The sequence below is a fragment of the Chrysoperla carnea genome, chromosome 1 (assembly GCF_905475395.1).
Source record: "Chrysoperla carnea chromosome 1, inChrCarn1.1, whole genome shotgun sequence".
Lineage (NCBI taxonomy): Eukaryota > Metazoa > Arthropoda > Insecta > Neuroptera > Chrysopidae > Chrysoperla > Chrysoperla carnea.
Genome location: NC_058337.1, coordinates 106,821,601 through 106,838,255, shown reverse-complemented (window position 1 = coordinate 106,838,255; position 16,655 = coordinate 106,821,601). Strand labels below are relative to the sequence as shown.

The following is a 16,655-nucleotide window of genomic DNA, read 5'->3' as shown; positions in this document are numbered from 1 at the left end:
GTCAAATAAAATTTCATGCTTGGTGAATCCTCCCTGCCAGGTTATAATGAAAATAAAACAAAACTACTTCTTGCTCTTCGCAGCGATTACACCAGCACACATTAACTCAGCAAATCCTAAAAAAAACTTTTTTTTTTAAATACTGTACTTTTTTTGTTCATTATAATAAAACAAAGTTCAAAAGCTAAAACCCAGACGACTACAAAATCAGCCATAGTATCTGAAAGTAAATAAAAAAGGGCATATTTATCTGGTACACACAGTACATACAAATCGTATGTTATTTTTAAAAAAGGAAACTTCTAACAAATATAATTTATTCATATTAAGAATTGAAAATAGTTTTTTAATTTATGAGGCTACTGTAATATTTGTTTCTTAAAGTAAAAATAAAATAAAAAAACCACTTTTGACTAATATTAATTTTTAATTAGTCATTTTTTATTCATATAAATTATTTATTTTAGAATTTATTAACAAACACAGTAAGAATTTGTTTTTATCAAAATTATTATATGAAAGTTGTTATCACGATTAAGTAATTCTCACTGAGTCTTGATAACAAAGCGTTGTTACGTAAAGTAAAAGTGAGTGCATACCCTGTTATTTATCTCAAAAGTTCCCTAGACAAAAATTAATGTGTTAGTACCTCCTTTAGTACCACCTCCGTTCTTTAATGGTGAAAGATACAGTGACGAGCAAACTCTTTGTGTTCCAATCGCTAGTACTCATTACTAATATCATCAGTCTCAGCTAGAATCAGAAGATGTAGAAAATCCCAACTAATATCATCGCAATCGGAATAGTTTTGCTCTCTTATGAACGTAAAATGATCAAAGGTAATTTATAAAGCTCTAAGTACAATCAAAAATTAGTAAGAAAGAACTGAATAAACGAAAAAACTCTATACACATAGGTGAGAAAATTTCTCAGGTCTGGACTTTGACCCTTCAAAACCTCTATAAGTGAGAAACAAAAACTGTGACAAAAAGTGACAGTCATTTTTCCTACCCTGACCTCTATAACTAAGAGTCTCTCTTGCCTGTACCTCTATATTGTGCCTCTCTAACATTTGCTATGTACGACAATAAATTATGTTTATAACTAAATATTTTCTCTCGAGTACCTCTATAAGGAACGAATATGAAATAAAATTTCAAATTTTCCCCAAGGCTTAGATCAATTTTTTGTATTATGTGTGAATTATCTTATCGTATTTATTCTCCTATGATATGTTACTTGCCGCTAATTTAATGACTGTTTCATGAAAACAACGTGTTTGAAATTTTATCTCAGAAGATATTCTTCATTATAAATATTCCAAAGAAATTTCATCGTTGAGTTTTCATTGGTCATGACCTTGAACCACGTGCAAATTAATATAAACAAAGTTCTAATAGTGTTCAGCATCATTTAAAATAGTTGTTGCTAAAATAAAATTGAAATATTGTTTACAAAATGGAATCATAAATTAGAAATAAATTATAATCGTCGAGATCTGTATGATATACAACGTAGTGCAATGCACACAACGTGGTGGATGAGACATACATATTGTGAGCGTGTGTATGTTAGTTATGTGCTGTTGATGGCTGTCAACACGACGATATTGAATTAAAATGTTTCATGTTTTGATGATGATACAATTCACTTGCTTCAAGAGAAAATGTTTGCTGTTCGCGGTGTACACAATAAGCACAAGCAGCACTCATCTTCTTTCTTATCCTGTGTGAAACAAGAAGACAGCAGCTGACAACAACATACACACACAATCTTTAAATGATTAGAAAAAGATGTACTCTATATTTTGTGTAAAGCGGATTTTATATGAAGTAATTTTGTGGATCAAGTATGGAAAATTACTCGAAGATGATTACTATTGAATGTTGAGCGGATTTTTCATAACATATTAGACCGCCAGATGATGGCAGATGTCTGATGTTCTTGTTTTCGGCTTAAAAAGTATCTCACTATTGACTAAGTAAGTTGTAATTTGATCCCTTTAATCAAACACCTGCTATCGAAGCTTGGTACATTCAATTTCTTTTTCCATCTAGAATAAATTTGCTTACTTTGGCCAAATACCCTGCTCTAGGCGTCTAAAGTTTTCTTACTTTTCCTAGAAACCTCTTCTATCCATGATAGATGTTAACTTTGCACGGAAGAACCTGAGTAAAGTTATAAGGGAGAGTAGTCTATTGCGTATTGCTGCTTAATTCATATTGGGTGGTTACCTCATAACTGGTAGGTTTTATTGCAAAATCTGACGATTAATTAATTAATACATTCTTATAAAACTACGATTTTGAAAACATCGATTTCATACACTATTTTAAATTAATAATAGAAGTTTTAAATTGTACCATGTTTCCTAAATGGTACCGATACAGAGTTGCTGAAAACGTGCAATTAAGTATCTATACTAAACAAACAAATTATGTGTTTTATTTCGAAATTTATGCATTTTTTGTTCAGCTTTTGTCAATTCATTGTGTTATCGCAAAACCATTCATGAAACGAATGTATGCAAACAGCGAACACGAACACAAACAGCGCAAATATTAATAAAAATTGATTAGAAAATAATTTTTTTTACTGGGAAAGGTAAACAAAAATCAATATTTTTAAGAAATTGAAATAAAGTTATTCAGAATGACACCCTGGCTTTTTAAGATTAAGGAATACGATTAAGAGTAGCCTATTAATAACATTCTGGTTTAGATCAATCAATTCCACTTCCATTTTGTTTAGTGTAAAATTGCTTCAACATTTCTAAATAATGTGCGGTATACAAACATATAACTACTACTCTAGTTTTTTTTTTTCGCTTATTCTCTTTATAGGTTTTGTGAATCGTTTTTGGATGGATGATTTAAGAAACATTATATTATATGAATACAGAGATACAACAAATACATTCAGAATATGTCTCTAATGTGTAAATCTTTTACTTAGAACATGTGCATGCCAACTTGTCAAATACATATAAATTTTTGAAAATGAAATGTATGTAATAAACGAGTAACCAATCAAAATTGTTTTCAAAACAATTACAAGTTATTTATTTATTTATTAATAGAGTTTGAAAATTAAATTGTTTAGTCTTAGCTCATGTTGGATTAGAAAATTAAGTGCTGTTTTATTTTCAAAAATTGCAATCTTAATTTATTGTTTATTTTGATTTATGTGATCACTGACAAAACTGAGGCAAATACCAAATATAAGCCTATTTAAAAAGTTATTCGATCATATTGAGAAAAAATTATAGTCTTAATTTATCTATATTTCGATTTTGAAGTAAGTTAACCTCCACTCTAAAAAACTATAGCCAAAGAAGTTCAAGCCTATTTGGAAAAACATTCGAAAAACGATGAATAAGCTGCTTGTGAATTCAAACAACAAAGTTAAAGATAAATGGCTTTTCACTTTTACTCGGAGTATTTTCGAAATAATTAGGAATTACTCAATTTGGTGATATGTCCCTTTCTGGATTAAATGAAAACACTGTAATCAAGTCAAGTTTTTGGGGTGCAGAACAATTTTCAGTGTAAAATTTTAATCAATTTTCTAAAGTGTTTTAATAAAGCATTCCAAAGCATTTATAGTGGATACCGATCTTTTTATATTTTCTACATCAAAAATATAAATCCGTTCTCTAATTTGTTAACAACTAAAGACACTTAACAAAAATGATTGACAGGTTACAACTTTTAAATCGTTTTTTTTTCTTACAAATATTTTAATATTTTCATCATTTTAAGTTGACATGAAGTTTTACTTAATTATTAACAAATACGCCTTATAAATAAACCATTTATATTCCAATAATTAAGTTCTATTTTTAATTTTTCAAAACAAAGAAAATACTAAAAATAATTTCTTGTGGTTTTAATTTTTTGCTTTAAAAAACTTTAAGAAGGCAGTATTTAAAGAAATAATTAATTTCTGCTAAGCCGTTCTTTATACTATTTAAAGACGTCTCTCCAAAGAAATTTCCAACAAATCGCATACATGCATAGAATCTCGACTCGCAATATCGTGATATGATTGATCCAATCTGTAATCAGTAAAGGGTATTTTTGTCCTCGCATGCACAAGGAAATTAAAAAAATAAGCAAAAAGAGAGGGGAATATTGCTTTGTGTGATGTAATTATACATTGGAAAGGAAGATTCCAAGGTTTCGTGGCGTTTGTCGTTGACTGCCAATTTCATTTTAACTTTTGTCTTAGCTTTGTTAATTTTTGGAGATTTTTGATTATTTATTATTTTCTATAGATTTATAGACTTCACGCAGCCTAGTAACTTTTCAATTGCCAAGTTTTGAGTTTTTGGCCCCTTAGTATCAATATAACATTAATTACATTTTTAACCCCCGAACCAAAAAAAGAGGTGTAAGTTTTACCGCTATGTATGTGTCTGCCTGTCTGTCTGTTCTAAGTTTAGTTTCAAGTGCGAGTTTAGAGTTCCGCACCCGGAAGAAGTAAAAAATAGGCGATGATTCTCAAAATGGGTTCAGTTTGGAGAAGGCAAAAGGTTTTTTAATGAAGAGTGTTCTTAGATATGTTTCAAGCACGAGTTTAGGGTTCCTTACCCGAAATACCACTTGTTCCAAAGTATGAAATTATTGGATCAAAATCCAAACTCCTTACTGGAGTTAAAAACTAGAATTGTGCAATGTGTTTTGGGTGCTCACAAAGATAGACTTGACTACTGTAAGCTCCTTTATTTTTATCAAAATGGAAGAAAAAACAGAATTTCTTGAAACGTGTTTTACCTTTTAAATAAATTAGTTGTGAATTTGTTAGATACATTTTTATGTATATTCATTCGTTTTGTATAAATTAATGTTTTTTTATTTTTTCTTAAACTTTGTCGTTTATAATTTTGTGCTCGTGTGTGTTGTTTGTGTATGTGTGGATGTGTGAATATGTTTAAGCATGTTATATCGTTGTTGTTTTTTTTTTATAAAACGGGACATATCAGTGGGCTAAAGAAATACAGAAAGGATGATATTAATCCAAAGTATATTAGAATTTATATACAAATATAATAAATCTTAAAGTTAAGTTGACCTCGTAAATAAAAAATAAAGGCGACTTGACTTAAGAGGAGAAGAGATATAAAAAGCATATAAATTACAAATGTGATATTATAAAGGTTAATTAAGATGATCTAAATTTTATATTTTATATTATACTTATTTTTTGAAATCCTACTCTTAAATCCCTGCTGTTTATATTGGATATAATCGGGAAGTGGATTAATTTTATTTTAAATAATCTATTAAAATTTATCTAAAATGGAGAATTTTTCTTTCAACATATTCAGTTTTCTGTTAAAGTACTAAAATCAAGCAGATAATCTGAAAAATGAAAAAAGACTCAACGACAACTACAATTTTGCTTTGATACTAATTTCCATTTTATTAAACTCTTCTTTTTTACTGTCCATTAAAATTTCAAATCAACAGCAAAATTTTTTTCAAGACACAGTTGTTGCATCTAAGATTAACCACAAATTGAGTGAGCAAAAGATAGATAAGTAGGGAACCATTGCGGAATTCTCAGAACGCTAAGGTAATAGCAAATGTATATTTTAAGAGTTTCATTTTTCCAACAAATTCGTTTCAGAACTGGGTGAGTTATGCTTTTAAATCTGCATTACATCAAATTACTTCCGTATTATCTAAATTCGGTCTTCAGTCCACATTGAAAAAAGGCAAAGGTTGAAAAAGAAATTTAGAATAAAGATCATGCACTTTTGTAAATGTTGCGATCGACACAGAATTCGTTACCTTTAGACTAATTTTACCAAATAAAAAACGGTAGCCGTAAGTTAAAGTTTGCAACAAATACAATTTTCCCGTCTAACATTAACTTTATAAAATATAACCTAATAATATTCATTTAAAAAATAAATTCTTGTTTCATGATTTTTTTTTTCATTTTGAATTTTTTTTTTTAACTAAAGGTAAAAGACTAACATAACATATCTTTACCATTTTTATTATAAATAAATAATAGATATTAGAAAAAATAATATAGTGAGATGTTGATATTAAAGTGAGATCGATATATTTTCTATGTCCAAAGTATGCTTCAAAAAAGGTCAAGCTATGCTTTAACATTTTAAAACAATAAATTTTATATAATATCGAAACACCGGCAACCTTATCGCACTAAATACTTAGTCTAAGATAAAGTAGCTGTCCTGGAGTGGGAAACATATGGACCATTCCCGACCGCTATTCCATGAACCACTTGGTGCTGTTTAAGAGGAGCGGAAGCACTTTGTTACTTCAAAGTTAGAGAGGTCGTTAAAGAAAGACTGCCTCAAATGAGTACATATCCTCGAGGCAAGTGACAGTGACAGAGAAGATGAGACATCGTTTCCTCCTGCTCCCTGCTGTAGCAGCTCCTGCAATAATCGTGATGCACTATCAGATTCAATGGTTCAACGTGCCTGTAGCCTTAGCAGTGTCCTGTAATTTAAAAATTTTGCTTATAGAGGTTCTTTGAAACAAAATCATATCTTTGGAACGCCTACGTTTGTACTGAGACCATATCTCTCTTGTAATACTAGCAGTGCGTTCCTCCCACCATCAAATATTGGTTTTGCTTATGATATCCTCATTCAGAAGCATCTGGATATACCTATACGAAACTCTCGGATGACTACTGAAGCTTGTGCCCGAGAGTCTTATGTCATTTTTTGTGCTTGGCGAAATTAGTAATTTTCCCAATAAAAGAAAAAAGTTTTATCTTAACACAGCCTCTTTTTTCCTTAAGTTACTTTTTGAGTCCATTTTTATACACCATATTGTAAAGCCTCATATATAAAATGATGGAATTTGTATGCTGTTGTGAGGTTGTCACATAATAATATAACGGCTCCACGACTCGACCATATTACTGGCCGTGGTGAATCTAAAACAACTTAAAGGCATACCTTTATTTATATGATATACCGGGTGTTCATTTAAATCTGACTCGGAAAATTATTAGGTGCGGAAGAGGACATCCTTTGCTAAACTTGAATTTTATCTGATAAAAGATAGAAGAACACTTCAACAACTTCTTCTTTATGAGAAAATTTCTGAATAAAAAAATTTCTGCATATATTCAATGAAAGGAGAGAAAGCAGAAATTCAAAGTCTTTCCATCATTTCGGCTGAATCTAGACCGTTTTCGAAAATACCCAATGTTTGACATTTTCGGGAAGCTTATAGCCAATTTAATCGTCCGGTCCTAAAGTGAACGAACCATTTCATAATGCGTGTGTATCATCGTAGCTTGCGTTCAGTCAAGAATACGTTATTGGATTTCTTTTTGTGGGGGTTTTAGTTGAGTCTTTATCAACAAACCTGCAGCTATGAAGCACCTCAAAGCTGACATCTCCCAAGCTATAGCCGAAAAAATCCTCAAAACTTACGAAAAGTCATAGAAAATTACCTCGAATGAATAAACCGCCCATGGGTGGCCATTTAACTGACATCAATTTTCATATTAAATGGAGTATGCTTAATATTCGATTAATAAAAATATAGACAACTAAGATAATATTACATTTAGTGTGTTTTTTTTTAAATTAAAGTCAGGAAACTCAATTTGGATCACTCTTTATATCTTAGACAATAATTAGACACTCTGTATATCTAAAGATATAGCGAATCGTGTAAAATTATAATTTAAAAGCGTTTTCAGATATATCTACCAGAAGTTTTGTAACAAACAATATGTCACATAAAGATTTTTGTATTTTTTATATTCATTTCATTTAAATATTTATTTAAAAGGCCGCGCTCTCGCTTTATAGCTTCAAGCGACTCTTGACTATTTTAAAATGAAATAAATAATTTTATAAGATTACAAAAATAAAAAAATTGAAACAAGTTTAGTGTATTTTGAATTTTTTTTTTTAAATTAAAATTAATGATTATTTTAATATTAAGTAACATTCATGGGAAATAAATTATTTTGCAGAATATTTTTGTAAAATTTTGCAATAATTTTCCATATTTTGTTTATTAGATATCATTAATTTATTATAGAGATAGGAATCGGTTTTTTTAAGAAATTATTTTAAAAACCTACAAATTTTAATACAGTAAAAGTGTTCTATAAGAGTATAAGTATTTATTAGGCCTTGCGTGGTTTTGATCTACTTTACGCTTTTAATAAATTATAAATATTATCATTACTATAGGCCTTGGCTTTCAAGCAGACATGTCTGCCGAAAATTACTAATGGCAGAATGCAGTCAATAAGACAGTAATAAACAGGCTTACATTTTTTATTAAATTGTTTTTCATACATTTTAACAGTTTGGGACATTCCGTTTTATTTATGGAAAAATTTATTGATGCTATTTTCTAAGAATTAATAATAATTTTCCAAGGAGATAATTTATTAAAGAATTTACAGAAAGTAGCTTAATCTCCAGAAAACGTGAAATATTTAATACAATTTTGCATAAGTGAGAAAAGAAAGTGTCTAAACAATTCAATTGAAGGTCAAATGCGTATGTTTTATATCATACTTCTTCATTTTTTTGTTAATAATAATTACATTGATAAAACAATACGCTTTATATATAAAAATAAACAAAAATCATTTATATTTAATAATATTTTTATTATTTTTAGATATAAATAAATATATCTAGCATGTGTGTGAGTGTGGGAGTATGTGTGTGCAAAGTAGTGTAATATGATGAGAACTTCATAAGTGTGAGGTGATATTTATAAGATATTTGGAAGATTATTTATTACAACCGAAGAATAAATTCAGACTGCTTTTAAACGTCTAGGTTTATTTTTAATTATAAGACAAGTGAAAACAAACAATGGACTGTCACATTACACGTAAATACATATCACACATATATAACTGATATTCCCATATAATACATTCTATACGATTTGCGCATAATTTGCGCTCTCACGAGTAAACGATATTTACAAAAAATGTTTCATACAAAAATTGTTTATTTTTTTATAAGAAACTTTGTTTATATTTAAACTTTTGTTCTATCTATAACGGTTTACAAGATGGGTCCTACGGATCCAAGACCTAATTGACCTATGTTGCTCATTTTTACTCTTTTCGTTTTTGAGTTATCGTGATCACAGACGGACAGACGACAGACAGACAGACAACCGGAAATGCACTAATTAGGTAATACATGGTATAATAATTTACAAAATATTTTTGAATAATTTAAGTATTAATTATTAACTTACCAGTATAGGGAATTTCTTCTAATTAATCCGAAAATCCAATTCAAAATTTTTTCGTTTTACAGTCAAGGCAATATATTGCCACTGTGCTGAAAAGACGGGCAATACAAAACTTATCTATTAATATTAAGAAATTGGGAAATTTTGATCAAAAGTTAAGTTGTATAAAAAATAATTTATGCTATAATCATAATTGAAGTAAAACTTCTTTACGTGCGCTACTCAAAACAGAAATACTAAGAGTGAATCGGTAAAAAAACGTGCCGTCATCACATCGATTCATTTAAAGAAAATTCATTTATATTTACGATAACTATTTTTATATTTGCCAAAAAATCAACCGATGCACTTTGCCTAGTTTACTAATGAATTTTTAAATGTTAAAATTTTAAATAATTTAAAATTGAAGATTTTTCGATTCACAAAAAAAATAAATAAATTTTCAAAAACAATATAGACAGTTTAAACCACAGTTAAAATACATTTTTCCTGCTATTCATGTGATATGAGATGTGTACATCTGAATTGGGTTATATAACGCCGTAAATAAATTTTATATGAATTGAGACAACGTCCGCTTTGATTCTGGAAAAACGACGTTCGACATCAAAATGTCAGTTAATATTATATGTTTGTTTGGGTGCTGTTTGTGTGTTATAGAAAGAAGTAAACCCTGACAGACAGGTGGATATCATATAATAATATTACAGTAGACATTTTAATAATCCCTCATTTTCAGATATAATGTTATATAATATTGAGAGCTGCATTTATGATGTCATTCATAAATAGAACGAAGAAACTGTTACAGTACTGTTTTTTTTATTTTTATTTTAAGAAATAATACTTTCGCTTTTTCATATCGTTGTCACTTATAGGAAAAACGTGGTTACCAATTAGACTATTGTCTCCATGTGTTATATCGGTAAAATTCTACATAGAAAAAATTATTTTCCTGGCTCGAAAATTTAAAAAAAAAGGGTAATTCATTTATGTAACTAATGTTTTTCTAATAAGAAGATAAATTAAAAACAAATACAAAAATCATTTTGTCCTATACTTCAAAAATGGAATATGTGTTGTTAAACACTCTAATAATTTAATTTATTGGATATTCCCTGTGTAGACTAACGGACAAAAAAATTTTTGTATTTGTCTTGCTTTGTTATTGATACGTACTACTTCCATTTTTTTATTTTTTTGATCAAAGCACTCAGCAAAGAAATGCTTCACTTTGTAGTTAATCATTTGACTACCAAAACAGATATCTTTTTTCGCCCACAAAGTCTTGTATGTGGTCTAGAACACCCTTAACAAAAACGCATTATTGTTTTTGTCTCTTGTAACAAAAAAAAAATTCTTGTTAATTCCAGACAACTTCCGTATATATATAAAACAAAGGGCACTCGATTCGATGAGAAAGAATAGACATTCTAAGATCTTAAATCACGATTCGTTTTTTAATCTAAAAAATTCCTCGACTTGAATTTGTCTAAATAGTATACACAGCCCCTCCAAATAGTACAGTTTGTACCTTTATACAAACGATTATCGATGACCCACCACTTGACAGCTCATTTCCATCATTTCTCATCTCAGTTCCAGGGGGAAAATCAACACATTTGAGTTAGTATTTTGAATATTTCTGACAATTAGTTTTTTTCCAGAATTAAAAACTTTTTAAAAACATAAACATCTCCTATGTTATCCAAGTTACTGATCCGTTCTTTAACTAAGTTATCTCCGATCTAAAGACGATCAATCGACTTGAGATTTGTATGGTAATTGTATTATAATATCCTTAATAAGTATGTAAAAATTAGAATTTTCTGACAGTATGCCCGTAAAAAACAACTTTATTCTAACTTGTATATAGAGGTTAAAAAACATTTAAAAAACATAAATTTAGCATGTAATAACGTTGTCTTGAAGTCTGTTTGTTTCATTATTCAGCTGTATGTATCAACGTGTATGTATATAATATAAAACCTGTTGCGTTCTTAAATCATATAAGTGTCATCGAATGACATAATGCTTTTGTTTTTGAACAAAATAGTATTTATGTACATGTAAGTACTCACATATATGTATATTTATATGATTTTCAGTGATGATATAAATTATAAATTATCATAAATTTTTCGTATTTTAACATGTTTATGAAAGTTTTATTTTTGTTATTAATTACAACTACTAAATAAATATTAAATACTATATCACACATTTATCGTTTCATATGTTATTAGTATGGTAAATTGTGGGAAATGAATTTAGGAAATTGATTTTCCTTTACTCCATCTCTCATCTGATTATCGTATTATATCGATATGAAGCTTGCAAAATATTATAGACATCTGATAATAACATATTTATAAAAAAAATATTCTATGAAATAAAAATTTGGTGGAAGCGCAAGGAAACATACTAAAGGTATATACTACTTACATTGTCGTTTAAGCTTTTTTACTTTCATATACAAAAAATAAGTATGGATAATCGTCTAAAAACTCTCTGTTGATTTGTCTGTTGATCAATGAACTCTCTGTTGATCTCCGCATTTATTAAACGCTTAGAACAATTTGTGATTCTCTACCATTCATACGAAAAACATTTTTGTAAATGTAGAAAAAATTTACTGGACAAAATTTTTCATCTGAGTGTAAATAGGGTTTTTCACATTAACAATCTGCGTAGAATTTTAACTTTTAAGGAAATATTATTGGTCATTCGACAAATTTTATATAGGGTTGATTCATTAAAGGATTTTTATGATAAATATTTTTTATTATATCGCCATTTCTCTGAATATAAATTGGTAGTACATAGTCGTTATGGTACTGAAGTCGTGTGAGTGTGACCCTTGTAGTCCACACGACTAACTTCCCAGAGGGGGAAAAACATTAAAAAAAAAGGTCTTGCTAGCCTTCATAGATTATTCTTCGAACATGTACTGCAGCTTATGCTGGAACGATCATTATCTCCATAGATAAATGATGTGTTTTATCCACTCATTCTGTTTATTCAGTTTTTTCCAATTTTTTTATTACTATTAAACAACGGCTCAACTAATTCTGCTGAAAACAGTTCTTAAATACGCGATTACGCGTCGAATAAGCCCAGTCACGTGTTAATGTCATAACTGGTTCGCGAGATAATCGAGGTGAAAGAATCCGAACGAACATACGAACATATTCACATACGTACATACACACACACACACACAGACATCACATTGACTATGTTTCATTCGGATATTGCTGCCTTGCAACCGTGGAAATATGTAAAACTGGAGATTTTCAAAATCGAACCCATAACATTAACTTCCTCTGGGAAGTCAAAAATTAAAAGTTTGAATATTTTTTCAGTTTACCCTACAATATTATAATAACTATTTTTAAATCCCACATATTTATATTAAGTATTAATAATAATATTAATAAAATAATATTATAAATATTAATATTAAATAAATATAAAAATAATAATATTTTATTTTGTTAAAAGTTAATGTAACTTATTTTAAATGACATAACATATTTTATACAATTGGTTACAACAATTATTATTTATTAGTTTATTTTTGAATTTTAAGTTTTAAACCTAGACATAATACGAATATTAATAAATAATAATTTTTATTCAATGCAAAATTATTTTATTTATAAGTCTGGCATAGGTTTTGCCTTCATAAATTTAAACGGAATAGCAAATTTTATGCATACTGCTGTTTTTTCCCACTTTAATTAATTTTTTTGGCTAACACCCACTTCAACCGTTTGAAAGACAGCTAATTATTTGAAAAATCGCGTATTCAATAACTGAAAGAATTTGTAGCAGAATTAGTTGAGCCGTTTTTTAATGGAAATAAAAAAAATTGGAAAAAACTGAATAACAAGAATGTAAAAAGTGGATAAAACACATCATTTATCTATGAAGATCATAATCGTTCCATCATAGGCTGCAGTACATGTTCACAAAATAATCTATGAAGGCTACCAAGAACTTTTTTTATTGTTTTTCCCTCTCTGAGAAGTTAGTCGTTTGGAGTACAGGGATCGCATTTACACGACTTCATTAAGTACCACACCTACTATGTATACTGCCAATTTATTAAATATTGAAAAAAGTTCTAATCCGCCACAAGTTTCCAATATTAGAATATTTAACTATAATTTTTTCATAGAAGCAAAAAACTAACTTCAAAATTTTGAGCCTGTAAAGTTAAAAATACGAAATTATAAAACTCAGACACTTTAACGGGACTTTAGTATGCTTTAGTTTAGGTTACTTTTTTATTTGTCAATCCACCGTGAATTTAAATAGGAAGCATAGGAATGTATCGTTTTGAGGCCGATAATAAAAATATAGGAGTAATAACGGTAGAATATATGACGGAAAGACGTGTGACAAAATGTTTATGAAGAATAATTTTATACATATTTAAAAACCGATTAACTATGATTACATAGAAACTGTTTAAACCGGTAATGCAGTAACGTAAAATGCTGTGGGCTGTAAAAAAACACTGCATTTATAATTAAAAGTGTATATAAGTTTATAATAATAAACGTGTATTTATTGGTTTAATAATATTTTATACAGGGTGCCAATTAAGTCGGCACCATATTTTTATTTTTAGCATTCATATACGGCGTTTGCCGAAAAATGTAAATTTTATCCAAGAGTAAAGTATCTTTATTTTTTACAATATCGACAATCTTTATTGAAAAAAGTTGATTCTAATTGAAAACTACGATCAGATATCCAATATTATTATCCATCTACCATGATAAAGCAGATTTGTTATTTTTACTAACTCTTCTCTGTATTGATAATTTATGTCTTCAGATAATTAATTAATTTAGAATGCACTGACAAATTATATGTAGTATCAATAATTTTTTTCGTAAAACAAATAATAAACAAGTTTTCTGTGTGGCGATGACTTAATTGGACACACGGTATATTTGCACATAATAAATTGACCCAATTAGTATAAATGACGCCACCTGTGACCTGACGACCTACGATCGAATGTAATCAGTATTAAGTAGGTATTCTTTGCAATTTTTTTTAAAAAGTAAATATTTACTTTAGTAAAGTTGTACATTAGAAGTAATTTAGGTACCTGATTTGATGGTACTAGAGAAGGGAAGGTTTCTGAGAGTGAATTTTAAGACAGTTAAATTTCGGATATTTCTTTCGTTATATAAGTAAGGGTGAATTATGCCTAACATCTGAGAAGGGGTTGCGTTAATTTACGCGGGATGTGATCTAAAAAATTTAATCCTGCTTCTTAAAATCAACTTTTTCGTGAATACTTTTAAACTGAGTAAATCGTTTCGTTTTGTTATTCACCAATCGTGAATAAACGAATCAACGAATAAACTATCCGTTGAAACATCAAAGTTAAATTATATGAATCTCAATTTTGACAAAAGAGTGAAGTTAGAAATATTTCCCCAAGGCCCATGAAAATACTAAAAAAAAAAAATGTTTCATGTTTATTATTTAGGAAGTTTTTAATATACCTACTAGGAAACAAAAATATTTTGACTTCCAAATGTTATAATAAAAATTGTATTTAATATCAAACATTTTATATGAATATATAACACCATTTTATATGAATAAAATAACCTTAATTACATATAAATAATATACTAAATTTTGGCATACATTTGGCTACATACAGTTCACATAATTTTGTTTTTTGTCAAAAAAAAGTAGCATAAAGAATAATTAACATTTTGTGGTCCGTGAATGAATTACCATTTATTATTTCAAGTTGCAATAACGTATTTATAATAATAATACTTAATCTCTTCATTCGTTGACTAAATAATTTGTTTGTTCATTACCATCATATAGATATCGTTTTATTTTCATACGCCATCATTATGTATGTATACATATTTTTGGTGTTTAGATGTATAATGATGTTTAAAAATAGGAACAATAGAGAAGTTCCATGTTTTTTAAATGATTTTTCATATAATCTTACAATTGAAAATAGTATTATTAAAATAAACTTCGTTTCAGTAAAAAATAACATGCGGAATGATAAATGATTTGTCCCCCAACTTGATTTCACTATATTATAACGTAATTTTCATAGAAACAAGCCAAACAATGTGAATAAGTTAACGTCATTTTGATTGGCTCACAGCCTCAACGGATGTAAATACGTCACAACCAATAACAAGTGTTTTTTATTCAAAATATAACTATTTTTTATTAACAGTTATTAAACAAAAACCATTACTTAAAATATACTTTTGCCGAATTATGCTTTACTTCTCCATTTTTGTGAGTTTAAAATTTCTCCTGCTTTGGAAATTTTCGTAAAGAATAAAGTTGTAAGACGGAATCATGACAACAGCCTTTCAAACTGTCCTTTCCAAATAATAAAAAAATATTTCTTGATTGAAGTAATCGTTATTACTTGTTTGTTGGTATTCTTATAACATGTAAATATTCCTTGAATCAACGATCTACATACTTAATTCAAGAAAATAAGTATTTGTTTCCTTAAGAATTAAAGTATAGCAGAAAAATGTTTACTTTTTATCATGTTGTGAACATATTTTCGTACAAATAGTACGTTTTTTATACTTCTTAAAATGAATATTTGCCTATAAAAAATAATTTTTCTCGAAAAAACTAAATTTACAGAGAGATTGAAGTAATCTTAAAAAATGAAAAGAGAATTTGTACTTTTTACTATTAAAATTCGGTCAATATCAGTGAGGATATGTTAAAACTATTTTAAAATTTTCACGAATTAATTTTTGAAATAGTAAAAAACTTTAATAATGAGCCAAAATTATGTATCTTTCGAAATACTATTGAATTATGTGAATATCTGTCAAATTTCTAGTGAATTAAAAAATAGATATTGAAATAAATTTATCTGGTTCCCATTCCGCGGTCAACATCTATTATTTCAAAATATTAAAGAGATAAACGATTTATTTCGATTTTTTTTTGTGTTCGTTCGTTTGTTCTAAATTATAATTCAAATTTTTAGTGAAGCTATTAGTTTTAAATAATAATAAAATATGTGACTAATATCACTTTATATTGGAGTTCGGCCAAAATTCTTGATTTATAGTCATTCACGATATTTCTTTACTAAATATTTTCTAACCAAATTATTTATAAGCTTAAATTATATTTCTATTAATTTTTTTTCTAACACTCGTATACATGTTTAAGAAGTGTGATGCTATATAAATCTTTCACAGTCTCCTTTCTATGTGAGTAATAGTGCAAAAATTTTATCAGGTGACAATACTCTCAAAAAATTAAAAATTAAAGTATGAATTTTCATTATTAATCCTTTTTTAGCAGGAAATAGACCTGAAAAACTAGCAGAGTGTTGCGCGATGACCGAAAAAATTTTGGTCCAAAAAT

The 16,655-nt window shown here is 28.2% G+C and overlaps 1 protein-coding gene across 2 annotated transcripts in view; it reads left to right on the top strand.

The window, feature by feature from the left end:
* The window catches only part of LOC123300223 (homeotic protein Sex combs reduced-like), an 89,605-nt gene that overhangs the window by 65,479 nt on the left and 7,471 nt on the right, over nucleotides 1-16,655 (top strand). The gene's annotated exons all lie outside the window — the stretch shown is intronic.